This window comes from Haliotis asinina, chromosome 14 (genome assembly GCF_037392515.1).
Source record: "Haliotis asinina isolate JCU_RB_2024 chromosome 14, JCU_Hal_asi_v2, whole genome shotgun sequence".
Taxonomy (NCBI): domain Eukaryota; kingdom Metazoa; phylum Mollusca; class Gastropoda; order Lepetellida; family Haliotidae; genus Haliotis; species Haliotis asinina.
Genome location: NC_090293.1, coordinates 20,521,934 through 20,540,047, shown reverse-complemented (window position 1 = coordinate 20,540,047; position 18,114 = coordinate 20,521,934). Strand labels below are relative to the sequence as shown.

The 18,114-nt window shown below is 44.7% G+C and overlaps 1 long non-coding RNA gene across 2 annotated transcripts; it reads right to left on the bottom strand.

Annotated features, from left to right (window-relative positions):
• Nucleotides 1–9,956: 9,956 nt before the first annotated feature.
• On the bottom strand, nt 9,957–17,951 carry LOC137261758 (uncharacterized). 2 transcript variants are annotated; one of them, XR_010954866.1, is made up of 4 exons: nt 17,823–17,923; nt 13,544–13,672; nt 10,776–10,879; nt 9,957–10,241 (listed from the first exon to the last, which is right to left on the bottom strand). It is a non-coding gene; the product is annotated as an uncharacterized lncRNA (long non-coding RNA). The 2 variants fall into 2 exon arrangements; XR_010954865.1 differs by lacking the exon at nt 13,544–13,672 and having other exon boundaries at nt 17,823–17,951.
• Between the last annotated feature and the right edge of the window lie 163 nt (nt 17,952–18,114).

Here is an 18,114-nt window from a genome sequence, read left to right as displayed (position 1 = left end):
TATGTAATATGTGCATGTAAGTGATGCAAGAGGGTTTATCAGCTGAGTTACAAAAAACAAACATCGATCAAAGGATTAACCAATAACACACTGATTGATTAATTACTTCTATCTACTACAGCGGATTTGTCAAACGGCAGTGTATGTAGATGTACTACATCCTGTCGTAAAGTACCAGTGTAAAAGCAACATCATCCCTTCAAAGAATTAACCACCATTGCGTTGATTGACTGATTGCTCATTATTGGTTAACTAAATTACTTAGAATGGCGGACAACATACAATTCGTTGCCAAGTGTGCTATCTTGGATGACCAATGAGACGTTTATCAAGTTTTCACCAATGCAAAAGACGTGAAACGATGTGTTTGCAAATTAGACTGTTGTAAGAAACACGACATGGAGCAGGAATATATAAATTATTTACCAGTTGCAGATGAATAGAATATGGTTCTTTTATGTGGATATTGATGGATACATTCCTGAACAAGGTAGTAGTCTATTTTAAATTATTTGCATTTGGTTTTAATTTATTTGTTGTAGCATTCAGCAGAATCTAAATGACAGAAAAAACTAGATCGCGTATTGGCAGTCTATACAATGTTTAAATGTTACAGTCATGTTAGAAATTTACTATCAGTATAAGCAGACCGTGTGTTCTTTTATTAATTTTCAAAATCATACAAATATGACAATAAACTAATTAGGATGGTGAGAAAAAATATAGAGATGTACACTGGCTTCGTTACTTGTCCGTGCTAATAGTTTTTTTTACCATTTCCACTACTGGCAGATTATTAACCTTCATTTGTTTCATTTGTTTTCATTATACATTTGTAATGATGTTTTTAATAAAATGACTTCACTTTACTTGATGTAGAGGTCACGCACCAGTCACGAATTCTGGAATATCATCCAGGTACTGATGGGAGAAAAACAATAACAAAAGTTTCCACCAGTCCACAGAAACTGCTCCACATCAGTGCCCCTATAAGACTGACAGTGTACATTACAGGGGTGGCTGGTGTCCAACACTGACCAGAGACCCCTACTTCCCATTAAGACTGACAGTGCACAGTACAGGGGTGGCTGGCGTCCAGCACTGACCAGTGACCCCTACCTCCCATTAAGACTGACAGTGTACAGTACAGGGGTGGCTGGTGTTCAACACAGACCAGTGAACCCTACCTCCCATTAAGACTGACAGTGCACAGTACAGGGTGGCTGGTGTCTAACACTGACCAGTGACCATACCTCCCATTAAGACTGACAGTGTACAGTACAGGGGTGGCTGGTGTCCAACACAGACAAGTGAACCCTACCTCCCATTAAGACTGACAGTGTACAGTACAGGGGTGGCTGGCGTCCAGCACTGACCAGAGACCCCTACCTCCCATTTAGACTGACAGTGCACAGTACAGGGGTGGCTGGTGTCCAACACTGACCAGTGAACCCTACCTCCCATTAAGACTGACAATGTACAGAACAGGGGTGGGTGGCATCCAACACTGACCAGTGAACCCTACCTCTCATTAAGACTGATAGTGCACAGTACAGGGGTGGCTGGTGTCCAACACTGACCAGTGAACTCTACCTCCCATTAAGACTGACAATGTACAGAACAGGGGTGGGTGGCATCCAACACTGACCAGTGAACCCTACCTCTCATTAAGACTGATAGTGCACAGTACAGGGGTGGCTGGTGTCCAGCACTGACCAGTGAACCCTACCTCCCATTAAGACTGACAGTGTACAACAGGGGTGGATGGCATCCAACACAGACCAGTAAACCCTACCCCCCATCAAATGTCACAAGCAACGTAAAACACAACTTCGCAGATTCTGATACCTTTTGGTATGCACTTACAAAAACAAATCATCAAAAATGCCAATTCCGCCTATAAAGCTGAAAATAGGCCAAATAGGAGTTCAAACTATTCACTAAATTTCACAAACGCTGGGTTAAAAAAAGTGGTTTCAACAGCTGTGCTGCACCGCACCCATAACGAATGCACAGTGAATAGGTTGATTGTGGAAAGCAGCCTCTGTCATAGAGAAAACTCAATGTCTGGTTTATTGACACCTATATGTCTGTCTCTCTGTCTGTCTGTCTGTCTGCTGAAGACAATATGCAATACACAGCTTCAATCATTGACCACATATCAGGCTATACACCATAAACAAAATAAACTGATTTATGACTCGTGCACCCAAGTTCTGCCTCTGCCACATTATGTAATTAGGCAGGTGTGATACTTGTACACATGACATGTTTTTATGTCTATGGGTTGCAGACAAACTACATCCATTTTTCTTGGCTGACTGGATCTGACGGAAACTGACGCAAACTCTTGTCAGTTTCAAGTAATAATTTGTACTTGGATGAATGACAGTTTCCAGCCACGCAGTAGTTCACCATCTGTACTGAGATGATTTTAGACTGCATCGAACCCAAATTCAGAGAACATGTATTTATAAAACCCAACATCTCTATATACATTTTTATGGACAGCAACTTCTTCTAGTGTATATGATTTTGTTTGACAACAGTATATGAATCCATCAAACGACACATCAAGTACAATAAAAGAAGTTGTTATCCATAAAGAATCCTACTTTCTTCTGACTCACCATAGTTCTAAAATGCCCATCAAACAGATCAGAAGTGAGTCCTCAACGTATCAGCAAATGAACCAGCCAAATGGAAGCTGTTGTTACACTAGAGTGCACATCCACGCGCTTTGACTGGGTTCAGTCTCCTGAGGGCTTCGTTTCGAGGGGTAGTAAGCCCAAGTACAAAATGTTGCACTTTGAATCGCAATTGTACACTTATAATTTTGTTTATTTGCTTTTTAACAAGCAGCAATGTATATTTTATGTCATGAATAAGTGATAATTGTGTTTCAGTTATGTTTGATTTTTTGGTTGCAAGTGACCTTTAAGACTGATAGTGCCCAGTACAAGGGTGGATGGCATCAAATACTGACCAGTAAACCCTACCTCCCATTATGACTAACAATGTACAGTACAGGGGTGGATAGCATCCAACACTGACCAGTGAACCCTATCTCCGAGTAAGACTGACAGTGTACAGAACAAGGGTAGGTGGCATCCAACACTGACCAATGACCCCTACCTTCCATTCAGACTGACAATGTACAGAACAGGGGTGGATGGTGTCCAACACTGACCAGTGAACCCTACCTCCCATTATGACCGACAATGTACAGTACAGGGGTGGCTGGTGTCCAACACTGACCAGTGAACTCTACCTCCCATTAAGACTGACAGTGTACAGTACAGGGGTGGCTGGTGTCCAACACTGACCAGTGAACCCTACCTCCCATTAAGACTGACAGTGTACAGTACAGGGGTGGCTGGTGTCCAACACTGACCAGTTGCCCCTACCTCCCATTATGACTAAGAGTGTACAGTACAGGGGTGGCTGGTGTCCAACACTGACCAGTGAACCCTACCAACCATTAAGACGGGCAGTGACTTGAACCAGTTTTAAAATGCAGAAACGTTTTTAAGGAAGCATGTTGTTGCGGTGCTAAGCAATCATGTCAGTGTGTATAAACAAGTCTTCAGTTGGTAAGAGTTTGGCCCGTACCCCCCACACCTCAAAAGTCAAAATTACAAACTGACATGCATACCTCATCCTAAATATACATTCAGTATACTAGAACAGGTATAAACAAAAGTCATCAGAAGATGACTTATCTCCCCAAACCCCACATATGTGAAAGAAGAAATCATGTGACAGTTAATGAAGCTTTTTTAGATTAAGTTTGAATCATTTCCATGGAAATCATGAAAAATATAAATGCCATATATTTGTAAACAGCAAAAGGGACCACTTCAAGATCTGTCTGATATATCTGCCAAGATATGTTAAAAGAAAATGAAATGGTTTTCAAGTTGTCCGGAAATGAAGCCCATCCCTCCATTTTGAGAGGGATTGGCTTCAGAATTGTTTCAATGGAAACCAGGAAAAATAAAAATGCCAAAACTTTGTAAATAGCAAAAGGCATCACTTTGCAGTCCGCATATCTGACAAGTTTTGCTGAATTATATCAAAAAGTTTTCGAGTTGTGCTCCGGAAACAAAGACAATCCCTCCACTTGGAGACCCAGTCAGAATCGTCCCTATGGAAACCGAGAAAATAATAAACCACAAAAACCTGTAAATACCAAAAGGCACCACTTGAGGTTCTGACTGATATATCTACCAAGTTTGGCTGAAAAATATTGAATGGCTTTTGAGTTCTGCTCCAGAAACGAAGCCCACCCAACAATTATACTAAGACCAAAACGTTTCATGGAAAAACAAAAAACTAAATAAAAATGCCAAAAAATCCACAAATAGCAAAAGGCACAACCATAGGTTCAGATTATTATGTCTATCAATTTTGGCCTAAAAATATTGAATCGTTTTTAGTCAAAATACAAAATGATTACGGACGGGCGGACGGAGGGACGGACGGATGGGTGCCAGGAAAAAGGGGTGGGGGGTAATAAAAAGGTGATAAAAGTTGACAGTCGCAATGTAAAGGAAAATATTGAACTCACGTGTCAACATCAAAACACAGCACGGCAAATAACAACATCCGGTTTTTTAAATGGGGCTGCGCAGAGGGAAAGGGCTAAAAATAGAAAAGCACATGGAGTGTGTTTGTAAACAATCGCTGTTTGCGTGGAGGCAAACATCGCACTGGGTGTATATGGAGGTTTGCACTTAAACGTCGTAATCTCAATAATAACTGGCATGGACAAATGAATAAAAACAAACTGAAAAGAATTGTTTAGCTTGGTTCTCTTGTTTCTGCTTTGCGAATAAGCCCATACGAAATACACAGAAAATGTATTTGTAATTAATGTAAAGATACAAATAAACTCACACATCGCAAATGTTACTTCACATTCGCGTACATTTTTCTGAGTTGAAATAAAAAGTCATTTTCATTTAGACGGCAACTTTAAACGTTTTCCGTGTGCTCTTGTCCTTTTTGTCGTTTGTATATTTTATTGGACAAGTCATTGTGAGTGAGTGAGTATAGTTTGCGCAGCCTTTAGCAACGTTACAGCCATATCAGTGCTGGGGACACCAGAAACGGGCTTCACATATTGTACCCATTTGGGGAAGCGAACTTGGGTCTTCGGCGAGAAAAGCCAACACTTTAACCACTAGGCTTCCCCACAGCCCGCATAGATGATATAATAAACCTTACACCCAAATTGAACTGCAAAGAGGCAAGAGTTTATTTCATGGGTAAAAAAAATCGTGTTTTTCTTTTGACAAACTTGTGTTTCTTTTTGGATTGTTCTCTCCCGTCACATGATACATAGGATGTGCAGTGTTGGTCTGACTTTAATTTGGTATACATTAATCCAAAGAATATTCCAATGCCCCGAGTACATGAGTGTCAGAGAGTGTATTAGTCCAGGTTTGGAAATGTAAGACATGCACTGCTTACATTATTCCCTTATCTGAACGCCGCCTCATAGTTAATCTGCATATCTCTGTCATTTATACGGCTGCCTGCTCCACACAAATGTATCTAGTTACTGTGTCTCAGACGTTTATTTTAGGGACCATAGACGACCTTTACCTTATTCGGCATACTTCTGTTGACATCACTTTATTTCCGATTCCCAGTGATGGCAGCTCTGGGGTGACTTCTGTCCTTGAACATGTGTACAAGACATGTGATATGATGCTGTACAGTGTCAAGATGCACGAGCCAGGAGGACAGATGTCACCTTTTGGTTAAGACACTTCACGAGTGAGTGAGTGAGTGAGTGAGTTGGGTTTAGTGTCACCTTGTACTTCACAGTGTCACTGAAATGGGAATGAGTGAGTTGGGTTTAGTGTCACCTTGTACTTCACAGTGTCAGTTACATGGGAGTGAGTGAGTTGGGTTTAGTGTCACCTTGTACTTCACAGTGTCAGTTGAATGGGAGTGAGGGAGTTGGGTTTTGTGCCACCTTGTACTTCACAGTGTCAGTTACATGGGAGTGAGTGAGTTGGGTTTAGTGTCACCTTGTACTTCACAGTGTCAGTTGAATGGGAGTGAAGGAGTGAGTGAGTTGGGTTTAGTGTCACCTTGTACTTCACAGTGTCAGTTGAATGGGAGTGAGGGAGTTGGGTTTAGTGTCACCTTGAACTACACAGTGTCAGTTGAATGGGAGTGCGGGAGTGAGGGAGTGAGTTGGGTTTTGTGCCACCTTGTACTTTACAGTGTCAGTTACATGGGAGTGAGTTCCGTTTCATGCCACCTTGTATTTCACAGTGTCAGTTGAATGGGAGTGAGGGAGTGAGGGAGTTGGGTTTAGTGCCACCTTGTACTATACAGTGTCAGTTGAATGGGAGTGAGTGAGCGAGTGAGTGAGTTGGGTTTTGTGCCACCTTGTACTTAACAGTGTCAGTTTCATGGGAGTGAGTGGGTAGGGTTTCATGCCTCCATGTACTGAACAGTGTCAGTTACTTGGGAGTGTGTGGGTTTCATGGCACCTTATACTTCACAGTGTCAGTTGAACGGGAATGAATGAGTGAGTTGGGTTTCATGTCACTTTGTACTTCACAGTGCCGGCTGAATGGGAATGATTGAATGAGTGAGTTGGGTTTCGTGCAACCTTGCACAGTGTCAGTTGAATGGGAATGAGGTTCTAAATATTTGAATAGCTGGTGAAGGAGGTATGATGAGACTGACTGACAAACTTAGAGTGATTCTTGTTTACAAGCAGCATATCGTCACATAATGGCATGTGTACTTGTAAATATCATAAATATGATTTTGGTTCCACAACCGTCAGAATATCCTAGTATGACCAAGGGGTGCTACTTTGTCATATACTGAACAAGATGAGATGGATGTATTAAACAATATAAGCAAGAAATAAATCAGTTTTAACATATTTATTTTAAAAATTACTCAATGATGGTATTTTACATTTATTATCAAATAAGTCAGCTGTCATGAAACCATTTCAAGTATGCTTGGCAACAATAGTTAGTATGTATGCACATTTGTAAAATGCAACATTGACAACACTGTCAACATGCTCGTAATGATTTCAACAAAATTATAAAACAAATCAGAACCACCTGAGTACCAGTCTTGCTGATGATAGATCTTATATTACTGATACCGTGTGCAAAATAATCTAACAAAGCATATCTGGGACTTTTCTGAAGCTCAAGAGGCATGAAGCATCAGCTTTCAAGATGTGTCAATGACTTGATGCAAAAATCAAATTCAATAATCATTACGTATATATCAACGATTGTGAGCAAAATGATGCTCCTTAAAGACACTTCGAGTATAGACATTTGCCATTATTCTAAAAACAACACAAATATGTGGAAAAGGGACAACAAGACAACACATTCTTTTCTTCCCACACCCCTCCTCCAAACTGACGAGCCCCAAACAGAACACTCCACCCTGTATCATTTTGCCCTCCTCACACCCTCCTCCAAACTGACCAAGCCCCACCTCAACATCACCACGCTATATAATTCTACTCTCAACACATCCCTCCTCCAAACTGACCAATCCCCACCGGTACACTCCCACCCTGTATCATTCATCTCTCCCCACACCCCTCCTCCAAACTGACCAACACCCACCAGAATACCCCCATTCTGTATCATTCTCCTCTCCCCACATCCCTCCTCCAAACTGACCAGCCCCCATCAGAACATCCCACCCTGTATCATTCTGCCCTACCCACACCCCTATTCCAAACTGACCAGTCCCCACCAGAACACCCCCACCCTGTATCATTCTGCCCCACCCACATCCCTCCTCCAAACTGACCAGTCCCCATCAGAACATCTCCAACCTGTATCATTCTGCCCTACCCACATCCCTCCTCCAAACTGACCAGTCCCCATCAGAACATCCCAACCCTATATCAGTCTGCCCCTTCCACACCCCTCCTCCAAACTGACCAGCCCCCAACCAGAACACCCCCACCCTGTATCACTCTGCACTACCCACACCCCTCCTCCAAACTGACCAGTCCCCATCTGAACACCCCCACCCTGTATCATTCTGCCTCCTCCAAACTGACCAGCCCCATCAGAACATCCCCACCCTGTATCATTCTGCCCTACCCACACCCATCCTCCAAACTTACCAGTCCCCATCGCAACACCCCCACTCTGTATCATTCTGCCCTTTCCACACCCCTCCTCCAAACTGACCAGTCCCCATCTGAACACCCCCACCCTGTATCATTCTGTCTCCTCCAAACTGACCAGCCCCATCAGAACATCCCCACTCTGTATCATTCTGCCCTACCCACACCCCTCCTCCAAACTTACCAGTCCCCATCGCAACACCCCCACTCTGTATCATTCTGCCCTACCCACACCCCTCCTCCAAACTGACCAGTCCCCATCTGAACACCCCCACCCTGTATCATTCTGCCTCCTCCAAACTGACCAACCCCATCAGAACATCCCCACTCTGTATCATTCTGCCCTACCCACACCCCTCCTCCAAACTTACCAGTCCCCATCGCAACATCCCCACCCTGTACCATTCTGCTCTACCCACATCCCTCCTCCAAACTGACCAGTCCCCATCAGAACATCCCTACCTTGTACCATTCTGCTCTACCCACATCCCTCCTCCAAACTGACCAGTCCCCATCAGAACATCCCCACCCTGTACCATTCTGCCCTACCCACACCCCTCCTCCAAACTGACCAGTCCCCACCAGAACATCCCCACCCTGTATCATTCTGCCCTACCCACACCCCTCCTCCAAACTTACCAGTCCCCACCAGAACACCCCCACCCTGTACCATTCTGCCCTACCCACACCCCTCCTCCAAACTGACCAGTCAGCACCAGAACACCCCCACCCTGTATCATTCTGCCCTACCCACACCCCTCCTCCAAACTGACCAGTCCCCACCAGAACACCCCCACCCTGTATCATTCTGCTGTACCCACATCCCTCCTCCAAACTGACCAGTCCCCACCAGAACACCCCCACCCTGTATCATTCTGCCCTACCCACACCCCTCCTCCAAACTGACCAGTCCCCATCAGAACATCCCCACCCTGTATCATTCTGCCCTACCCACATCCCTCCTCCAAACTGACCAGTCCCCACCAGATCATCCCCACCCTGTATCACTCTGCCCTACCCACACCCCTCCTCCAAACTGACCAGTCCCCACCAGAACATCCCCACCCTGTATCATTCTGCCCTACCCACACCCCTCCTCCAAACTGACCAGTCCCCACCAGAACATCCCCACCCTGTATCATTCTGCCCTACCCACACCCCTCCTCCAAACTGACCAGTCCCCATCAGAACATCCCCACCCTGTTTGATTCTGCCCTACCCACATCCCTCCTCCAAACTGACCAGTCCCCACCAGAACACCACTTCTTTTTGTCTTCAGATGCAGTCTCATACTCGAACTCGAGTTCAGGAACTGGATGATGATTTTTCAATCCATTTACTATTACTTCCATACAGCGTTGATCCAGCTACCTGCAAGGCTTACTTACTGACAGGAAGGTGCATGCATGTGAGACAATTCTTACCTGACTACTGATTATTGTGTTCACTGCTGTTTCTTGGCATTTGTTTCATGTGACATATGTGAACACATTCACCACGCAGTACCTTTTGGCAGTAAGGAAATGCAATTAACAGCCTTGTTATCAAGGTGTGAGTGAGTGCATCACGTTTTATGCCACTTTAGGCAATATTCCAGCAATATCACGGGTTGGGACACCAGAAATGGGCTTCACACATGGTACCAACGTGGGGAATCGAACCCGTGCATTCGGTGAGAGAGTGAACGCTTTAACCACTAGGCTACCCCACTGCTCATGTTAGCAATGAAATACATCTAACAGATATATAATATAGATTGAAATGGCTGTATTGCTTGCTACCAGAACCCTTTTCAAACATAACCAAAACATTTGTTTAAACAGGGTTTGACTGTTTTATTTTTGCAAATTGACACCAATTTATAAACAAGAACTGTACTTATTTTTCTTGAATAAATAGTACAACTCATAAACGCATTAAAGCAGGAATGGTTGATAGTCCCAAGCATATCTGTTCCGATTTATCCAAGTAAGCATTGTATCTTCATTGTGCCAAGCTTCCTCTCAAGAGTTGTCTTTGCAGGCACAACTGTGGGGTGGCAGAGTGTATGACGGGTGTCACAGTTTCGGATAGACTGGGGCTGGAAGTCCTGAATCTGAAACAGTGAGTGAGTGAGTGAGTGAGTGAGTGAGTGAGTGAGTGAGCGAGAGAGTGAGTGAGTGAGTGAGCAAGGTCATCTTAGACAAGAATATAGTTATGTCCTACTTCTAACTTTCACATGTCTTACTGAATTTCACATTCTTTCTTAGTAAGGCATCAGCCGACAGAGGGAAAATACTTCCAACACAAATAGTATATCTGCTGAAGACATTAACTTTACATTTTGAAGCATCTAATGCATTACTGCATAGAAATGGTAGGTACTCTTGAATCATCTATTGTCTTCATGCTGTCTTCAAGATACATGTTACAGCAATACACGTCAGGCAAACATACCAAAAAGGGCTGTTCTAAAAACATCATGCCATATTTTCAAACTTGTTCTTCTTGAATGCAGAAACAAGGGATCAGACAGATAATTGAGGACTGCTGTCTCTCCATAAATTCTCACATGTGAATTGTTTTATGAACACATTCAAAGGTACAAATTTCTTCTTGAGAAATCTGCAACCAACTGGTGGTTACCAACCAATACCACTTTCCACTATGCCATTTCTTGTAGAAGCAGGCGACAGAGTTCTGGCTGAAGATGGCCTGCTCTTCAGTCCTTCTTCCCAGCTTCCTTCAGTCTCACTGGCAAACAGAATCATAATATTGTTACATTCAAACATTCTTCAGTCTGGACCTAACTCTAAACTGACAGACAAAAGAAAGTATACCAAAAGTTTACCATTTCTGAAATTTTTAGAAACATTTTTGAAAGTATATTACACACTGAAACATGTCACGCCAACATAGATGGGTATCAGATTGAGAACTTGTGGGTTGCACTCGGAAGACGTGTGCGGTAACGCCCTAACCCACCACAGAATGGGCAGCAACATGCACAAGCCGTCCAGGACGAATGGCTAGGAGGCTGTGTGTCTATATTGATGCAGGATACTGAAATAATGGTAGTGAACATCTATTTGGTGTAACTCTGTATCTCCTTATTCTCAATCTGACTGAAAACTGTGAACTTTCAGTGCATGTCACTGCATGTCTGACACCTGACTTCGGATGACCTGAACTTGCCCATGTCTGACACCTGAATTCTGACACTTTAAATTGCCCATGTTTGACACCTGAACTTGCCCATGTCTGACACTTGAACTTGCCCATGTCTGACACTTGAACTTGCCCATGTTTGACACCTGAACTTGCCCATGTCTGACACTTGAACTTGCCCATGTCTGACACTTGAACTTGCCCATGTCTGACACTTGAACTTGCCCATGTTTGACACCTGAACTTGCCCATGTCTGACACTTGAACTTGCCCATGTCTGACACTTGAACTTGCCCATGTTTGACACCTGAACTTGCCCATGTCTCACACTTGAACTTGCCCATGTCTGACACTTGAACTTGCCCATGTCTGACACTTTAACTTGCCCATGTTTGACACCTGAACTTGCCCATGTCTGACACTTGAACTTGCCCATGTTTGACACCTGGACTTGCGCATGTCTGGCGCATGTCTGACACATGTTTCTGTATTAAGCATGTGATCTTTAGCTCAGATTGAGTAAAGATGTTGTTAACACCTCTGTAACATCATGATCACGTTTGTGTCTAGGTACTCTGGGCCAATGATAATGACCTCTTGGAAACCTTGTATAGTTTGTTTTGCCAGTCAGTTTTGTTCTATCGCACACAACACCGTATTACATTCAGAACCCATGAAGATCTGGTTTAGAATTAGTCAACATCAACCCTTGATACTTGTCACAAGAAGATAGTAGTATTCACTGGCATGTCATTGTCTACTGATCACATACATGCTCTTCAAGTCAGTTGATTAAATCAATGTCATATGTTTCTTTGAGTGGCATTTTTAGAAGTCAGGAGTCAGATAGAACAAGTACATGTGGGTGACAACTTTTTCATTCTAGAGTATGACATTTCGATAAAGGTTCCTGTATCGATGTCAAGCATGAATGGTACAGGGAGACAACAGGTGATATATATACAACAAATGATACATAGACAACAGAAGACTAATTAACAAGGAGACAATAATGAACAAATGGACAACAAAGCATTACAGGGATAAACACAGAGGCCAGTGGACACAGAGATACCCGTGAACCCCACCTACCATCATAACTGACAGTATACAGAACAGGGATGGTTGGTGTCCAACACTGACCAGTGACCCCTACCTCCCATTAAAACTAACAGTGTACAGTACAAGGGTGACTGGTGTCCAACACTGACCAGTGAACCCTACCTCCCATTATAACTAACAGTGTAGAGTACAGGTGTGGCTGGTTTCCAACACTGACCAGTGACCACTACCTCCTTTTATGACTGTGTACAGTACAGGGGTGGCTGGTGTCCAACACTGACCAGTGAACCCTACCTCCCATTATAAGTAACAGTGTAGAGTACAGGGGTGGCTGGTGTCCAACACTGATCAGTTACCCCTACCTCCCATTATAACAAACAGTGTAGAGTACAGGGGTGGCTGGTGTCCAACACTGACCAGTGACCCCTACCTCCCATTATGACTGTGTACAGAACAGGGGTGGCTGGTATCCAACACTGACCAGTGACCACTACCTCCAAATTGTGACTGTGTACAGTACAGGGGTGACTGGTGTCCAACACTGACCAGTGAACCCTACCTCACATTATAACTAACAGTGTAGAGTACAGGGGTGGCTGGTGTCCAACACTGATCAGTGACCTACATTATAACTAACAGTGTAGAGTACAGTGCTGGCTGGTGTCCAACACTGACCAGTGACCACTACCTTCAAATTATGACTGTGTACAGTACAGGGGTGACTGGTGTCCAACACTGACCAGTGAACCCTACCTCCCATTATAACTAACAATGTAGAGTACAGGGGTGGCTGGTGTCCAACACTGACCAGTGACCCCTACCTCCCATTATGACTAACAGTGTAGAGTACAGGGGTGGCTGGTGTCCAACACTGACCAGTGACCTACATTATAACTAACAGTGTAGAGTACAGTGGTGGCTGGTTTCCAACACTGACCAGTGACCCCTACCTCCCATTATGACTGTGTACAGTACAGGGGTGGCTGGTGTCCAACACTGACCAGTGAACCCCACCTCCCATTATAACTAACAGTGTAGAGTACAGGGGTGGCTGGTGTCCAACACTGACCAGTGACCTACATTATAACTAACAGTGTACAGTACAGAGGTGGATGGTGTCCAATACTGATCAGTGAACCCTACCTCCTATTATGACTGAGAATACAGAAATACAACAGAGATGCCAACCCTGAATCAAATGAAAGCGGAGTCATGCCTTGCCCAAAGCAATTCTCGAGCCCCGAAGATGCGAGTTGAGGGTGAGCGTGAGAGGGGGGTCAGGACCCTTTCGATGGTGGGTGTCTGGGGGGGCCTCTCCTACAAAAATAGATTTAGTCTACTGGAAAAATGAAACTTCTGGGCATTCTTAACCAGATAATACTAGTCTAAGTAAACTTAGTCTCAGTGTATTTCGTTACACTCCACCACAGAGTCTAACAAAACCTAATAGAAGGCCGCGTCAGGTAACCTTTCAGCGACGAATGACCGTCCAATCAAACGTGAGACGGTTAAAAAGATTTAACAAATCAGACAACAGCTACGATTTAGGGATCGGAGGGACTTTCAAAATATTCAGGTCACCCACACAGATCTCTCCACAAACAAAAATCTGTATATGACACAGTTATTTGACCTGCAGTATATACGCTTTGGGGTTTCTGTTGACATGGTTACCATTAGCTAATATTTCCGCAAGATGACATCCTTGAATATTGCCAAAAACACTATTTTCAGCGACTGTTTACTCACCGTTGTCATGGTTGTACATACAGCGTGTGCATCACCCGGAAGTGATCGTATGCTACATAGCATTCGGAATCATTCGGGTAAGAACATTTTCGAGAAAAAAGCTCAAAAGGTATATGCGAATGTCCCTTTTCGCGATTTGGTAAGCTGTGTTCTGATTGGTCAATCTTATAGGTTACCTGAAGCGACCTCCCATAAGGTTTTGTTAGACTCAGTAGTGGAGTGTAACGAAAAATACTGAGGATAAGTTTACTTAAATTAGATTACTAAAATTCTTTCAAACATTCTAAATTTATAAACATATTTGTATTTTAAAAAAATGGGAGTTTATTTAGAGACAAATTAGACAGTAGATTTTGTGTTTGAAAATCGGAGTAACTGCTCCAAAATCAGTGTGGTTGGCATCTCTGATAGAAGCGTGGAAGGTGTCCAACACAAATCTGTACCAAGATCTGAAACAAACATCAACTGTATCACTCTTTACGTATTCCAGTCTTCAGCATTTACATCAACCTATAAATAAACGAGACCTATTAACTTCACAACCCACCTCCAAACTGACCAATACCCACCAACAAGAACATCCCTACCCTGTATCATTCTCCTCTTCCCACACCCCTCCTCCAAACTGACCAATACCCACCAGAACATCCCCACCTTGTATCATTCTCCCTCCCCATAACCCAAATCCAAACTGACCTACACCCACCAGAACACCCCCCACCTTGTATCATTATCCTCTTCCCACACCCCTCCTCCAAACTGACCAATACCCACCAGAACATCCCCACCTTGTATCATTCTCCCTCCCCATAACCCAAATCCAAACTGACCAATACCCACCAGAACACCCCCATCTTGCATCATTCTCCTCTTCTCACAACCCACCTCCAAACTGACCAATACCCACCAACAAGAACATCCCTACCCTGTATCATTCTCCTCTTCCCACACCCCTCCTCCAAACTGACCAATACCCACCAGAACATCCCCACCTTGTATCATTCTCCCTCCCCATAACCCACCTCCAAACTGACCAAGCCCCACCAGAACACCCCCACCTTGTATCATTCTCCCTCCCCATAACCCACCTCCAAACTGACCAATACCCACCAGAACATCCCCACCTTGTATCATTCTCCCTCCCCATAACCCAACTGCAAACTGACCTACACCCACCACAACACCCCCACCTTGTATCATTCTCCTCTTCCCACACCCCTTCTCCAAACTGACCAATACCCACCAGAACACCCCCACCTTGTATCATTCTCCTCTTCCCACACCCCACGTCCAAACTGACTAATACCCACCAGTGCATCCCCACCTTGTATCATTCTCCTCTTCCCACACCCCACCTCCAAACTGACCAATACCCACCAGAACACCCCCACCTTGTATCATTCTCCTCTTCCCACACCCCTCCTCCAAACTGACCAATACCCACCAACAAGAACATCCCTACCCTGTATCATTCTCCTCTTCCCACACCCCTCCTCCAAACTGACCAATACCCACCAGAACATCCCCACCTTGTATGATTCTCCCTCCCCATAACCCACCTCCAAACTGACCAAGCCCCACCAGAACATCCCCACCTTGTATCATTCTCCTCTTCCCACACCCCTTCTCCAAACTGACCAATACCCACCAGAACATCCCCACCTTGTATCATTCTCCTCTTCCCACACCCCTCCTCCAAACTGACCAATACCCACCAGTGCATCCCCACCTTGTATCATTCCCCCTCCCCATAACCCACCTCCAAACTGACCAAGCCCCACCAGAACATCCCCACCTTGTATCATTCTCCTCTTCCCACACCCCTCCTCCAAACTGACCAATACCCACCAGAACATCCCCACCTTGTATCATTCTCCTCTTCCCACACCCCTCCTCCAAACTGACCAACACCCACCAGAACATCCCCACCTTGTATCATTCTCCTCTTCCTACACCCCTCCTCCAAACTGACCAATACCCACCAGAACATCCCCACCTTGTATCATTCTCCTCTTCCCACACCCCTCCTCCAAACTGACTAATACCCACCAGAACATCCCCACCTTGTATCATTCTCCTCTTCCCACACCCCACCTCCAAACTGACCAATACCCACCAGTGCATCCCCACCTTGTATCATTCTCCTCTTCCCACACCCCACCTCCAAACTGACCAATACCCACCAGAACATCCCCACCTTGTATCATTCTCCTCTTCCCACACCCCTCCTCCAAACTGACCAATACCCACCAGGACACCCCCTCCTTGTATCATTCTCCTCTTCCCACACCCCTCCTCCAAACTGACCAATACCCACCAGGACACCCATTCCTTGTATCATTCTGCCTCCCCATAACCAACCTCCAAACTAACCTACACCCGCCAGAATACCCGCACCTTGTATCATTCTCCTCTTCCCACACTCCCCCTGCATACTGACCAATACCCACCAGGACACCCCCTCCTTGTATCATTCTGCCTCCCCATAACCCAACTCCAAACTAACCTACACCCACCAGAACACCCCCACCTTGTATCATTCTGCCTCCCCATAACCCAACTCCAAACTGACCAATACCCACCAGAACACCCCCACCTTGTATCATTCTCCTCTTCCCACACCCCTCCTCCAAACTGACCAATACCCACCAGAACATCCCCTCCTTGTATCATTCTGCCTCCCCATCACCCCTTCTCCAAACTGACCTACACCCACCAGAACACCCCCATGCTGTATCATTCTGTTCTCCCAACACCCCTTCTCCAAACTGACCAACACCCACCAGAACACCCCCATGCTGTATCATTCTGTTCTCCCAACACCCCTTCTCCAAACTGACCAAGCCCCACCAGAACACCCCCATGCTGTATCATTCTGTTCTCCCATCACCCCTTCTCCAAACTGACCAACACCCACCAGAACACCCCCATGCTGTATCATTCTGCTCCCCCAACACCCCTCCTCTAAACTGACCAACACTCACCAGAACACCCCCATGTTGCATCATTGTGTTCTCCCAACACCCCTTCTCCAAACTGACCAACACCCACCAGAACACCCCCATGTTGTATGATTCTGCTCTCCCAACACCCCTCCTCTAAACTGACCAACACTCACCAGAACACCCCCATGTTGCATCATTGTGTTCTCCCAACAACCATCCTCCAAACTGACAAATACACGTGTTTTACAACACGCTCATATTTTGAAGTCATTTGAAACAGATTGCAATTGAAAGTGATGTGCAGTTCTTGGTACTCTCTTGTCAGTGAGGAAAGGTAGTGCATTTTGTTACAGTTGAGGTATGTCTACGTTTTGGAGTTTACTTGAAAACAAACAAAAGCATTTCAGATTTATGTGTAATGTCTCGAGTGCGCCAACACGCCCCGCCAGTATGTTTGAAGTGCGGCTATGAACTTTCAGTGCGTGAATGGAGGGTGCGGCCTCGAATGAACACTGACTGGGGAAACAGTAAACGCATTAGTGAATAAGTGAGAGAGAGTGTCAGCCAGCCATTATAAAATTTAGTAGTCCTATCCATTCCCCTCCAGTCCCAGTCAGCGCTCTTATATCGTGGTTCAAGGTATAATTTTTCTCCGACAACCATTCATACAACAGTGTCTTATCAGCTGACCGTCCAGCCAGCTCCTGATCGCTGAAGACCCACTCCTAAACGTTTTCATCAATTAAAATCATTAGTCAATTGTAATACTATACCTTAGGCATACAAAACGTCGATTCCCCTGTCATGACACGTACCCTGTGCTGTACAAAACAGTGGTAATCACCATCCTCATCCACACGAATTCCACAACAACTTCCGGCGGCCATTTTAAGAACAAGGCCAAGGCCGTTATCGACGACAAGCGCGCTCCGCAAACTTTCTAAGCCGCAGTGGGAGAACGGGGAGGATGTCATTCTACGTTTTAGGATGATTTCGCAAAATTGTGCCGCATTTTTACCATTGTAAATAACTGCACTTTAGCATGTGAATTTACAATTTTAAAGC